Here is a 15,423-nt window from a genome sequence, read left to right as displayed (position 1 = left end):
TGCTAGGTAGCAGCCCATACGTTCCTCGAACATCTTGTCCCTTGTCTTTTTCTTTCGCCGCCTAATCTTTGCCAGCCTCTGCGAGGGGGATGCTGTGGCAGGTCTGGAGACAGTGGAAGCTGTGAGATGGGAAACAGGGAGTGAATTCCTTGCAAAGATACATTTTTGCGAACAATTAACTGAGTCTAGGCTGTCTCTGTGAATTCTGGGTTGAGACCCCTGTGCCTGCTGGGGCACAAATCATTTTCGCGGTGGATTCTGGGTAAATGTCGCCAGTCACTCCTTCCTCCGGGAAAGCAACGGCAGACAATCATTTCAAGCCCGTTTTCCCAGAATTGCCCTGGCATACGCCATAGCGTGGCAACCATGGACACTGTTTTGCCTTTTGTGTATGTCACCGTATGTGTACTAGATGCCGCTGACAGAGGCGGGCCAGCAGCGCTACACAGCAGCATGCTTTTGCTTTTGCATGACAGCAGAGATGGTTACCAGCCATATTGTACCATCTACCATACCATAAATTGGTAATAAGATGGGCATGGTTACCTGTCCTTTTGCACTGCCCCATTTGGTGCTTTCATAAGTGCCCCTGGCCGAGCAGCCAGGGGCACAAAAGCAAAAATTGGGAATGACTCCCTGAGTCAATCCCTCCTATTTGGTATCTAAAAATAGAATCAGTCCTGCCTAGATTATGGGCAAGTGTACTAGAGAACCACTGTATCATAGAACCAGAGAGCACAGCTGCTCTGTGTCCGATCCTGCATAAATTATGAGCTGTATGCTATTCACAGGGGGTGCTCCTGCAACAACACCACCTGTTCATTCCGTTCTTACCCCAGCCTTCCTGGGCTACAATACCATTGTCCCAACACTTGTGTGATGAAGTAATAAAGAATGCAGGAATAAGACACAGTTACTTGTTTGTGAGAAATGAGTGGAAGGAAGCCTCCAGCTGCAATGATAGTCCAGGCAGGACATTAAGGACTGTGGATGAAGGAGCCCATCATCTCTCTGCTAGTCCAGGAGCAATTGAATCTTTTCTTTACAATGAAGGGTGGGGGCTGATGGAGCTCAGCCCCCTGTTGCAATGATGAGGACGGTTACCAGCCATATTGCACCATCTGCCATGAAAAATTAGGGACAGGCTCCCTTGATCGAACTTACTGATGCTAGTCGGCATGGTTACCAGCCCTTTTGCACTGCCCCATGTGCCAATAGGCTGATAATGAGGATGGATACCCATCTTTTTGTACCATCAGCCATCCATAGCGTGGGGGGAGCAAGGATGTTGGTGTTGAGTGCTGCACCATCGCGTCTATCTGCAGCATTCAGTAAAGATAGGGTGACATGTGAAAGAGTCAACAGAGGATTGTTTTCACTTCTGGTGGTGGGTGGGGTGTGTGCGCAAATTGCTGAACTATGCCCTGACCCACCGCAGACACTGTGTTTGAACCTAGAAGCATTTGGAGCTCATCCAAGAATGCAAATGATTTTCGGAGACAGCAGGAACTGTGGGATACCTTGCGTCCTCATTCCCCCCTCCCTCCATGAGCGTCCATTTGATTCTTTGGCTTTCCGTTACGCTCGTCACGCAGCTGCGTGCTGAGTCTGTGCTATGCCGTCTGTCCGTGGATTTATTAAAAATACTTTGGACCAGGCGCACCATAACAGTAATTCCACTACTTAGATGCATGAGTCTCCTAGCGAGATCACCGTGAGGACGGGCACTGAAGGAGATAGAGAGCGCATGCTGTGTGAAATCTATCACGAACCACGGACCTATGCAGCCGTGCTCGGGGAGGCAATGCTCCCTGAATACCGCATGAAAGCCTCGCGCGGAAAAGGGTGCTATCACGGAGCACCCAATAAGGCAGCTCTCCCCAGGAACCTCCTGCTGATGCTTATCGATTAACGGAAGGAGAGCTTCGTGGAGATCTCCCAGGAGGATTTCTGTTCTATCACCATATATAGAGAGACCTCCTTCTCACACACTTCAGATTCCTGTTATATTAAGAATAAAAGTTAACATGGTTAAAGCACTTACCGACTGCTCCTTCCCCTGATTCAGGATCCGGGTTCATGGCCGGGGAGGGTTGGTAGGGGATCTCCGTGACGGTGATGAATAGATCCTGGCTGTCGGGGAAACCAGCGTTGTAAGCGCTCTCGCCTGCCTCGTCCTCCACAAACACTTCCTCATCTTCCCTGTCCATGAACATCGTCGAGGAACTGTCCGTCGACACTGTCCCATCATCAGAGTCCACGGTCACTGGTGGGGCAGTGGTGGCAGGCTCCGTAGCGTCCGTTTGCCGCTTTGATTTTTTGGTAGCCTTGTCTGGGGTCCTTGATTTTCACGCGGCGCTGCGTTGCATCCCGCCTGTATCCTCTGTCTCTCATGGCTTTGGAGACCTTCTCGTAGGTCTTCGCATTCCGTGTTTTGGAGCACAGCTCCGAAAGCACAGACTCCTCGCCCCACACACCGATCAGATCGAAGAGTTCCCAGTCAGTCTATGCTGGGTCCCTCTTTCTATTCACAGATAACATGAACTCCTCTGCTGGAGAGCTCTGCATTGCTGCCGGTGCTGCTGAGCTCGCCCCGATGTCCAGCCAGGACGTCAGATTCAAAGTGCCCAGACAGGAAAATGAATTCAAATTTTCCCGGGTCGTTTCCTGTGTGGCTGCTCAGAGCATCGAAGCTCGGACTGCTGCCCAGAGCGTCAACAGAGTGGTGCACTGTGGGATAGCTCCCGGAGCTACTAAGTTCGATTTGGATCCACACCTAGCCTAATTCGAGCTAGCCATGTCGAATTTAGCATTACTCCACCTGTCGGGGTGGAGTACCGAATTCGAACTAAAGAGCCCTCTAGTTTGAATTAAATGGCTTCCTGGTGTGGACGGTTGAGCGGTTAGTTCGAGTTAACGCTGCTAAATTTGAATTAAAGTCCTAGTGTAGACCAGGCCTAAGTGCTTAACACAACCTTGTGGCAGTTCTCTACATTTGCATGCTCCTGTAAAACAAATTGTGCTATCCTGCATCTCTATTGTTGACTTCTGCACTCTGTTGTGCTGCCACAGAGTATGCCTCCATGTAGGCTGCTGATATTGGTGGCAATGGCATGAGCTATGGCACCAGACCTCCATCCATCTGTATCCAGCCCATTCTATTTGGAAGAGGAAGTATTGGTTTTGGCAGTGGGCCTGTTTCCAAACTTGTCCCAGGTAATGAGCTCTCTGTATGTGGAATAAAAGAGCAACATGTGTTGGGGGTAGAACTTTTGTCAGCTGGATGAATATGAACAAAATTGCATATGATTTCTCATTGCTCTGCACCTCTGGCAAGCCATTCAGCTTACAAAGAACCTCTTCTGTACTTTATATATTTTCCAAGTCCAGATTAGCTTGTTCGGTGTGTGATAGAAGCTGATGGTGCCACTGTAAAACTTTTCATCCAGATTTCTTGCTGTGCTCAGCAATAAAAGAAGGATCATCACAACCAGTCAAGGCATAAAATGGAAGCAGTTTCCAGAATAGTGGGTCCATATTGTAGTTTTCCAAAAATTGCAGGAATCGGAAAGTATTTCAATTCCTTTGATGTGCCAGCTTTCTTCTAAAGCTGATTACCTGTCATTTTGCTATAGTGAGTCAGCAAAAAAAAAGTACTTCAATGTCCCTGGCTGCAACAACTCACTGTTGGTATCATTGTAAAATCATTCTTGTTTCTGTTTTTTTTCTGATGTGGGCACAGCTACTTAGTGTCAACTGTTGCTGTTGAACACCATACTTCAGGCTCATTCTGAAAACCACAGCCAGAACGATGATTTTATTATGTGGTACTTTTGTCATTAGTTGCTCAGATAAAAGCATTATAGGATCCTCATTATTTTCTGGAAACACAACGAAATTCATCCAGTTACTTTGAATAGGCACATATCTGCCTTCCACCACTCTTTGGATGGGTCTGTATCAGTTGAAAATTTTTGCCTTGTACCACCCTTAATAATAATTTAAAAAATAAATAATAATATATGGAGATATACCTATCTTGTAGAACTGGAAAGAACCTTAAAAGGTCATTGGGTCCAGTCCCCTACCTTCACTAGCAGGACCAAGTACTGATTTTGCCCCAGATCTCGAAATGGTCCCCTGAAGGACTGAACTCACAATGATGGGTTTAGCAAGCCAATGCTCAAACAACTGAGCTATCCCTCCCACCTCAATAGACTTCTTGTAGTACCTATCAAACACAATGTTTATTCTGTGGAACACCGGCTTTGTTTTTCTACAATTGTTTGTTTGTTTGTTTGTTTTTCAATAGTGTCAGCAAATTCTCCAAATGTTTTGGCTCTGGACAGGTTTCCTATGGCTTGAACCAAAGCTTGTTCAACTACCAGAAGACAGCCTCTCCCAACAGGGGTAACATTTGGTTGGCAGTGGACATCAGATGTCAATACATCACCCAGTATTGCTTTTGTGCCTCTTCTTAGACTGCCATTTGTCATCCCAATGCCAGAGGCATTAACTCATGTTTCAAAATCTGTTGCGAATTCACAGACTATGAAGCTGGCAGGATTGTGAAGAATGCTGAAGAATATTTTTGCCTGCCTTAACGGCTGAGGCATTCCCTTTGATGTGTTTTCCCACCTCATGTAGCATGGAAAAAGTTCAAGTATTATTTTTTGGCAATCATGAATGTGTACATGTTCAAGCTCTCCCACATGCTTCATAAGCCATTTCTAGATAAAGCCGTCCCATTTCCCTTGTCCGAGAATCTGTGCATTCAGCGGTGCGTCTTGTATGGCTTCATAAGAACATAAGAATGGCTGTACTGGGTCAGACCAAAGGTCCATCTAGCCCAGTATCTGTCTACCGACAGTGGCCAATGCCAGGTGCCCCAGAGGGAATGAACCTAACAGGCAATGATCAAGTGATCTCTCTCCTGCCATCCATCTCCATCCTCTGACAAACAGAAGCTAGGGACACCATTCTTTACCCATCCTGGCTAATAGCCATTTATGGACTTAACCACCATGAATTTATCCAGTTCTCTTTTAAACACTGTTATAGTCCTAGCCTTCACAACCTCCTCAGGTAAGGAGTTCCACAAGATGACTATGCGCTTCATGAAGAAGAACTTCCTTTTATTTGTTTTAAACCTGCTGCCTATTAATTTTAAACCTGCTGCCTATTCAGTAGGCAGATTTTTTGTTGCCATATTTTGCAATGAACTGGGTGGTTCCTCCACAGAGAAAAACTTGAACCTTTGAAGTGTTCATAGATTCCAAGGTGAAAAGGGACCATCATGGTCACCTCCCAAGCTCAGAGCCTGGCTAATTGGTCTCACCCAATGACCTTTCACAGTTAAGCCCCATCACAACTGGGCATAGGAATTTCTGTGTCACGTGACAGATACTGTTCATTTTGAATTAAAGATGAACTCAGTCGAGGAAGAAGTTTCGGATGTATACTGAACAGCAAGTGTAAATCAAATCCTAAAAATAATAGGATTACTAAAGGTTCAGTAAGGCCTGGTCTAAACTACGGGATTAGGTCAAATTTAGCTGTGTTAGGTTGATTTTAAAAGGAATGCGTCCACACAAACAACCCTGTTCCGTCGACTTAAAGTGCTCTTAAAATCGACTTTTGTACTCCTCCCCCGACGAGGGGATTAGCGCTAAAATCGACCTTGCTGGGTCGAATTTGGGGTAGTGTGGACACAAATCAATGGTACTGGCCTCCAGGAGCTATCCCAGAGTGCTCCGATGTGACCGCTTTGGACAGCGCTTTGAACTCCAATGCACTAGCCAGGTACACAGGAAAATCTCCAGGAACTTTTGAATTTAATTTCCTGTTTGGTCAGCATGGTGAACTCAGCAGCACTCAGCAGCACATGTGACCATGCAGTCCCGCCAGAATCATAGAGTGTAGAATGTTTCTATGCTCCCTCTATCATCTCCGTCCCTGAGGTTATTGCAGATTAGAACGCGAAAAAATGTGCTCATGATGACATGTTTTCCGAGCTCATGCAGTCCTCCCACACTGATAGGGCACAGCTTAATGCATGAAAGCATTCAGTGGCAGAGGCCAGGAAAGAATTAAGTGAGCGTGAAGAGAAGAGGCAGGACATGATGCTGAGGAAAGCCAGCAAGAGCACAGACTCCCGCTGCATCTACTGTATAACTGCTTACCCTTCTCCTCACGTTCCATAGCCTCCTCACTCAGATGCCCAAGAACACGGAGGGGGGGGAAGAAGAAGAAGAAGGCTCCGGGCACCTAGCCACTCCACTCCAGAGGATGGCCCAAGCAACAGAAGGCTGTCATTCAAACAGTTTGATTTTTAGTATGATTACAATAAGGAATGTGGCTGTGTCCTTCCCTCCTCCCCCACCTCATCCAGGCTACCTTGTCCATTATCTTATTTTTTTAAACTAATAAGTTACTTTATTCCGAAGGGGAGAGGGTGGTTGCCTTACAGGGAATTAAAATCAACAAAGGGGGCGGGTTTGCATCAAGGAGAAGCACACACAACTGTCACACCATAGCCTGGCTAGTCATGAAACTGGTTTTCAAAGCCTCTCTGATGCGCAGTGCACATTGATGTGCTCTTCTAATCACCCTTGTGTCTGGCTGCTCAAAATTGGATGCCAGGCGATTTGCCTCAACCTTTCACCCCACCATAAACGTCTCCCCCTTACTTTCACAGATATTATGGAGCACACAGCAAGCAGCAATAACAATGGGAATGTTGGTTGCACTGAGGTCTGACGTAGTCAGCAAACAGCGCCAGCGAGCTTTTAAAGTGTGTGACGATGAACTGAGTGGGCTCCATGCTTGCTGTGGTATGGCGTCTGCATGGGTAACCCAGGAAAAAAGGCACAAAACGATTGACAGCTGTTGCTTTCACGGAGGGAGGGGCGACTGACGACATGTACCCAAAACCACCCGCAACAATGTTTTTGCTCCATCAGGCTTTGGGAGCTTAACCCAGAATTCCAATGGGCAGCAGAGACTGTGGGAATTGTGGGATAGCTACCCACTGTGCACCATTCCGTGAGTCAATGCTAGCCATGGTAGTGAGGACGCACTTCACTAAGGTGACCAGATGTCCTGATTTTATAGGAACAGTCCCGATATTTGGGGCTTTTTTTTAATATGGGCTCCTATTACCCCTGACCCCCGGTCCTGATTTTTCACACTTGCTATCTGGTCAACCTACACTCCGCCGACTTAATGCACTTAGAATCATAGAATCATAGAATCTCAAGGTTGGAAGGGACCTCAGGAGGTCATCTAATCCAACCCCCTGCTCAAAGCAGGACCAAACCCAACTAAATCATCCCAGCCAGGGCTTTGTCAAGCCTGACCTTAAAAACCTCTAAGGAAGGAGATTCCACCACCTCCCTAGGTAACCCATTCCAGTGCTTCAACCACCCTCCTAGTGAAAAAGATTTTCCTAATGTCCAACCTAAACCTCCTCCTCTGTAACTTGAGACCATTACTCCTTGTTCTGTCATCTTCTACCACTGAGAACAGTCTAGATCCATCCTCTTTGGAACCCCCTTTCAGGTAGTTGAAAGCAGCTATCAAATCCCCCCTCATTCTTCTTTTCTGCAGGCTAAACAATCTCAGTTCCCTCAGCCTCTCCTCATAAGTCATGTGCTCCAGCCCCCTAATCATTTTTGTTGCCCTCCACTGGACTCTCTCCAATTTATCCACATCCTTCTTGTAGTGTGGGGCCTAAAACTGGACACAGTACTCCAAATGAGGCCTCACCAATGCTGAACAGAGGGGAATGATCACGTCCCTCGATCTGCTGGAAATGCCCCTACTTATACAACCCAAAATGCCATTAGCCTTCTTGGCAACAAGGGCACATTGTTGACTCATATTCAGCTTTTCGTCCACCGTAACCCCTTAGTGAGGACATACACAATTGACCCTATACAATCGATTTCTAAAAATCAACTTATATAAAATCGATTTAATTTCATAGTGTAGACATATCCTAAGTGACCTTCAATAATAGAATATACTTCCAATGTGCCTGAGATGCCTACATATGCAATTAACATGACCAGAGTGAGACACAGTGTGACTGGTCATAGAAGATCATGTCCACTAAGCCCATCCTAATTTTACAGGGATTCCACTTATTCTGTGATTGTCTTGTTTGTGAATGGGATATGCCCTAGGCAACTTCATACTTTTCAGAATTTGAAGTTATTTTTCATACTATAATCTAACCATGGAAGTCCAAGGTTCAGTGATGGTCAAGAATGACTTTTGTCACTTCTGAAATATTTGGTAGTTGAGATGTGCAGTTTTCTATTGTCATCCATAACTCTAGGTTGAATTATGTTGGAATGGATTCTACATGGGGAAATGAAAACCAGTCATAGGCTTTAACAGCAGCAGAGAGTAGCAGTATAACTGCTATTTCTTTGGTTATCTGTAAACTGTGTTTTTTTCTTTGAGTTAATTGATTGCCAATTAATTTTTAAATACAGGGAGACCTTGAACTTTTGACACAATTCTTTCCTCAGTATTGCGTCGTAAGTTGAAACTGCTTTTCATATAGGAATCAATGGTATGAAAGGAGGATTGGTTTCTGATCCAAGGCTTGATACACTATTTTCACCACAATAACCAAGATTTTTGTACTAAATGAATTTTAGATGACTAGTGTTACAACATCAATGTATTTATTAAAAAAAACAGGAGTACTTGTTTTAGCTTTAGCTCACGAAAGCTCATGCTAAAATAAATTTGTTAGTCTTTAAGGTGCCACAAGTACTCCTGTTTTTTTTGCGGATACAGACTAACACGGCTGCTACTCTGAAACCTGTCAATGTATTAATGTATTTATTGTACACTATATTTTGTAAACAGCATTCAAATAAACATATACACTCACAAATGCTGCTCAGAATGTCAGAAACACAGGCTCAGAAAGCCAGGGAGAATGGCACACATGCTGAGCCTCAGCCAATCAGAAAGCTTGAATAGTGATTGGCTGAGCCCGAGGACAGGAGCCAATCAAAAACAAGTGGCAACTCTACCCAGCAACAAGCTACCCTGCTGCCTCAATGCCAATCAGAAGCGACCCCTTCCAGCTTCATACCAGTATAATTCAACCAGGAAATGATTACAAGTGAACTGTATGCAAATCAAGCATAGTAAGGCCAAAACAAGCATCATAGGGGAGAAACGGTTAGTCAATTGAAAAGCATCGTAAGTGGCATCCGACGTAAGTCAGGCGTCGTAAGTCCGAGGACTCCCTTTACTTAACACATTTGGAAAGGCTTGTTTGGATACTCTACATGTTTATATTGGTGTGCAAACACCTCTGATTTATGCTAGAGTTTAGCCTAGGGTGAAACAAACATGTGGAAAGTGTCCAGATTAGCTTTTCCAAAGTAGTTGGAAAAAAGTAGTCTTCAGTTAACACAAGCTAATGCAGGGGTCGGCAACCTTTCAGAAGTGGTGTACCGTCTTCATTTATTCACTCTAATTTAAGGTTTCGTGTGCCACATTACATTTTAATGTTTTTGAGAAGGTCTCTTTCTATGTCTATAATATATAACTAAACTATTGTTGTATGTTAAGTAAATAGAGTTTTTAAAATGTTTAAGAAGCTTCATTTAAAATTAAATTAAAATGCAGAGCCCCCCCAGACCGGTGGCCAGGACCCAGGCAGTGTGAGTGCAACTGAAAAGCAGCTTGTGTGCCACCTTTGGCACGTGTGCCATAGGTTACCTACCCCTGAGCTAATGTAACCCCCCCCCATCATACCAGGGTTACTTGGGAGCAGGTAACACTCACCTCTGTGCCTGGATGCCTGATGTTGTTGACATTAAGGAAGATCCTGAGTATTCCAATGGTAATTTTTGATAAGTGGGAATTCTCTGTCCACCCCTCTGCTGCAGACCCTTTACTCCTAAAGGAAGCTAAAATCGGTGGTGCCTTCACCTGGCTGGTCCCTGCACATACTCAATGGCATGCTTTGCGAACCTCTAGTAATAAACCCCTTCAAATAGTAATAATAATAATATAATAATGGTATGGGTCTAACTCAGGGATCGGCAACCTCTGGTACACGGCTTGCCAGGGTAAGCACCCTGGTGGGCCGGGCCAGTTTGTTTACCTGCCGTGTCGGCAGGTTCGGCCGACTGGGGCTCCCACTGGCCGCGGTTCGCCATCCCAGGCCAATGGGTGCTGCGGGAAGCGGAGCAGACTGAGGGATATGCTGGTCGCGACTTCCCACTACCCCCATTGGCCTGGAACGGCGAACCGCGGCCAGTGGGAGCCGCGATCAGCCAAACCTGCGGACGTGGCCGGTAAACAAACCGGCCAGGCCTGCCAGGGTGCTTACCCTGGCGAACCGTGTGCCAAAGGTTGCAGATCCTAAGGTTAGATTGCAGCACACAGGCTTTTCCTCTGGAACACTCCCAATAAAGTTCAGAAGCCCTTTTGCAAAGAGTGACTACACTAATAAACTTTGGTAAAGACCAGCCCTGAAAAAAATTAATACCCACCTTCCATAAACCACAATCAAAATATTTTCACATAAACCTTAAATAGTATGAGAACATCAGAGTGATGTCCTGTCCCTTTAAATATTTGGTTGTTCTGTACTCCACTCCCTTACCTCAGTGAAAAAACTTCACTTTTATGTTGATTTCAGTTTTGCTGCCAGAGCAAGAAAGTCACCACAGGAGGCAGCTCTGTGTCTATACCCTTCTCAGCTGGGTCCAAATATAATATATTTGTGATGAGGAATTTATATCCCATACGTGTCCAGTGCTACCTCTGCTGAACATGAATTAAAAACTAAAAAAATAATATATAAATAAAAAGGGAGAAAAGTTCACTTACAGGCTCAAGGTGGCAGACTGCTGTTTTTTGCTTCAGGTAGCTGCAGCCAGCCAGCTACAGAGGACAAGTGGGTAAATAAAAACTAACAAGGGAAGAGTTGGCTACAAATTCTTGATGGAGCTATTCAAACAAAACAGCAAGGGGAAAGCAAGCAGCACTCTTGTCTGTCCATGTGCAATCACACAGAGAGAGAAACAGCCGTTAGCCTGCTCTGAGAGTCTACAGCCAGCAGAGTGAATGAAATATAGCAAAAGAAAGAATTCTTCATTCTTCAGTGCAAGGACACAGACAGCAGAGGGAAATCAAGAACAGATGGTGAATATTTAAGAAAAAGGAAATAAAAGTTTCCCTATGGGTGTGAAGACATATATGAGGACATGGAATCCAACAGGAGAACAGAGAAATGGCAACTTCTGTGAGCGATATTGTTGAGTTCAACAAAAACTGTGAATCATGGGTGGGGTGTATCTCAAATGATTTGAGTAATTTGTAGTTTGTAATTCCATTCCAGACAGACAACAGATTTCAACCTTGCTGAATGTTCTGGGTCTGAATGTATATGGACTGCCATGTGACTTACTGTCCCCAACTGTGCCTGGAACTGCCACCTACACCACAATTATTGCAGCAATGCAGAAACATTTTTCTCCTACCCCAACAATGATAGCGGAACAATACTGGTTCCATAAGCAACATCAGGGAAGCGGAGAGTTGGTAGTACAGTTAATTGCTGCTCTAAGGCAGCTGTCAGAGCACTGTCAGTTTGAACATACATTAAGTGATACTCTGGGTACGTCTACAGTACGAAATTAATTCAAACTTATTTTATTAAAATTTTCGGAAGCAATTTTATACATTCGGTGTTCTATGTCCCCACTAAAGTGTGTGGATTCGGCGGAGTGAGTCCACAGTACCAAGGCTAGCATCGAATGTTGGAGCGGTGCTGTCAAGGTTCCTTCCTGTAGACGGGCTGGACTCACCCCTGCGGCGCCTCCTGCTGGTGACTCCAGGAATTAGCTCTCTGCAGCACTGGAGCGCCCTCTGCAGGCCGGTGATCCACCTGTCTTCAGGCCCCCTGTGTCCCTTCCTGGACCCGGTGCCCTCTTACATGGGGTGCTGCCCCCTAGCAGTAACCCCGTTCTCTCTGGGTTTCCCCTGCCCAGGGAACCCCCACCCTCTAGCCCCACCTTGCCTCAGTATTGGCTACTGCCAGTCATTGTCTAGCCCCACACTCTGGGGCAGACTGCAGTATCAGCCTACTCATCACAGGCAAAGGGGTTTGGACCTGCTGCCTTGGCCTACCCCTGGGCTGCCCTCTGCAACCCCCAGTACCAGTTGGCCCTTCGCTAGGCCGCAGCCTGGGGCTTTCTAGGCTGGAGCTCCCCAGCTCCTCAGCCTTTCCCCAGCCCTGCTTCACCCTAGGTACCTTGCCGATAGCCCCTGCAGCCAGGCCCTTCTTCCTCTTCAGGCAGAGGAAGACTGTCTTGGGCTTCTGGCTTCCCTGGCCTTTTATAGGGGCCAGCTGTGGCTCACTTTGGGGCGTGGCTTCACCTGCAGCCACTTTCTCAATCAGCCCAGCCTAAAGGCTGTCTTCTCAAGCCTTGGCCCCTTCCCAGGGCTGTTTTTAACCCCTTCAGGGCCGGAGCAGGGGTCCACCCTGCTACACTTCCCCACTCTGAACTTTAGGGTACAGATGTGGGGACCTGCATGTACACTTCTAAGCTTAATTACTAGCTTAGATCTAGTACCGCTGCCACCACCCCCAAGGACTACTTTTCTTCCCTGGGTAGCCTTGAGAGACTTCACCAATTTCCTGGTGAACACAGATCCAAACCCCTTGGATCTTAAAACAAGGAGAAATTAACCATCCCCCCTCCTTTCTCCCACCAACTCCTGGTGGATCCAGATCCAATCCCCTTGGATCTAAAAACAAGGAAAAAATCAATCAGGGATTAAGAAAAAGGCTTTTAATTAAAGAAAAGAAAAGTAAAAGAAAACCCTCTGGGAGAGATTAGCATACCAGCTACTCTCACAGACAACAGATTCCAAACACAGAGGATGTTCCCCTGGGCAAAAATCTTAATACACACAAGAATACCCAAATCTGATAATTCCCTTAATGGTACCAAGACAAGTTACAAAGAAAAGAAACATAAACCTATTTATTCCTTTCTAAAACTTACTACTCTGATAAGAGGCTGGTTCCTTGATCTTTTTCACTCCGGCTGAAACTGAAACTCTAAACAAAGGAAATCTTCCTTCCTTCCTTTTGAAATATCTTGTTCCCCTATTGGTTCCTCTGGTCAGGTGTCAGCTAGGCTAGGTGAACTTCTTAACCCTTTACAGGTAAAAGAGGCATTAACCCTTAACTATCTGTTTATGACAGGTGCACTGTGGTAGCTATCCACAGTTCCCGCAGTGTCTGCCACCCATTGGAATTGTGGATTAAGATCCCAGTGCATGATGGGGCAAAAACATTCTCTCAGGTGTTTCTGGGTGTGTGCCGTCACTCGCTCTTCCCTCCGTGAAAGCTACGGCAGACGCCATTCTGCCAGCAGACGGTGCAGCACGGTGCACCGCCTGTCTCCTGGTACTATCAATCCACCTCGCATGTCATCTCGTCTTTCTATCTACTCTTTCATCTAACCATTTCCCGCCATTTTTCGGCCATTTTGAACAGAGCCACACAGCTGCCGCCGCTTTTTCCATGCTATCTGTCCTGGGCTCCCGTGCAAGCTACAGAAGGCAACAATTCCCCGCCATTTTTCGGCTATCGTGAACAGAGCATTGTGTGTGAACTTTTTCCATGTTGTCTGTCCTGGGCTCCTGTGGAAGCTACAGAAGGCAACAATTCCCCGCCATTTTTCGGCTATCGTGAACAGAGCATTGTGTGTCAGCAAATTCAGCATGATACTGGCCCTGCTTATCTACACCTTTAGTTGTGTTCTCAGATTCCTTGGACACTTCTTCACATGGCATATGCCAGACCATTAGAAGGTTATATGTTTTTCACAGTAGTTGACATAATTTGAAATGGACAGAAGTTTTCAGAATGACTTCTGCTACAGCTACTAAGAACATTGGACATCTTTGTACCTTGTTTAGCCAATTTGGTTTACTGTTACTGTTGATAAGTGACAATAGATCTCAATTCTGTTCAGAAGTATATCAGAGGTTCCTGGCTTCAAATGGATTTCAGGTCACATAATCTCTCTATATCCTCCTGCTACAAAAGGACTAGGAAAACACTTTGTACAGACACTTAAGCATGTCTTTAGAGCTAACAAGTCTCTTCTGAGTCATCTGCAGAAATTGGACAATTTCTTGCTTGTCTATAGAAACTCATCACAGTGACTTTTATTAGCCAGGAGTCAATCAACAAGTCTCTTTTTTTTAAATATCTTTGTATACCTGTTGGGATCTGGTATATGATTTGTATACCTGTTGGGATCTGGTATATGATTTGTATACCTGTTGGGATCTGGTATATGATTTGTATACCTGTTGGGATCTGGTATGTCCTGATGTTGCTTCACTTGTAGCCAGATCCCAGGCTATGCAAACTGGTCAACGACATAAGACTTGTCATCATTCTTTTCAAGTAGAAGACTTAGTGTGGTCTTGCAACTCCGCTTGTAGAGTGTAATGGGTGCCTGGAGAAATTGTAAAATGCATGGGACCGGTTTTGTTTGTGGTAAAACTATCTGATAATACTTTATGGAAATGAATTATGGATAAGTTGCAGCCTCAACAAGTACCAGAGTGTGGGAATATTCTAGTAGGATGTGCTGTTCTTCTGATCTAACCTCCTTCCATTACAACTACTAATTTTGACAACTAGTTGGGAGAAGCTTTGATACCAGATGCAGCTGATTACTTACCAGATCCAGCTGATTCCTTACTACTGACACCTGCACCACCACCATGTTATCTCAAAAAAGTCTGAAAATGAGTGTAGTGCCTGAATGTATAAGTTGTTAACTAGTAAATTGCTGTATATATTTGGAAAGTATTTAAAGCAAGGTGAAGGAATGTGATGCCCTCTTCTCTGCCCCCACAAACTGCCAGAATGGCATTCCAGAGCATTCTGGCATGACTCAAGCCCTGGAGAACACGATCCCTGAGGGATCATCTGGTGCCATATATCTCACTGTAGCAAGAGATCCATGACAGGAGTTGCCTCTCCTTCAGTGAACACCCAGCACCAATTGATGCATCCGACGAAGTGGGTATTCACCCACGAAAGCTCATGCTCCAATACGTCTGTTAGTCTATAAGGTGCAACAGGACTCTTTGCTGCTTTTACAGCACCAATTGCATCGCTAATGTTCTTGATAATGATACTTGGTTATGGAAAACAGCATATTGTAGTAGATAAGGAACTGACTTAGGAGTTAGGAGTCCTGACCTCTAATCCCAGCTCTATCACTAACCTGCTGTGTGTCCAAGGATGAGCCACTTCCCCTCTCTAATCTTTTGTCTAGTTTGTCTAGTTAGACAAAATAATAAACTATTGAGAATATATTGCCTCTCTCTATGAGTTTGTATAATGCC

This window comes from Mauremys mutica, chromosome 1 (genome assembly GCF_020497125.1).
Source record: "Mauremys mutica isolate MM-2020 ecotype Southern chromosome 1, ASM2049712v1, whole genome shotgun sequence".
Lineage (NCBI taxonomy): Eukaryota > Metazoa > Chordata > Testudines > Geoemydidae > Mauremys > Mauremys mutica.
This window is presented reverse-complemented; position numbering follows the sequence as displayed.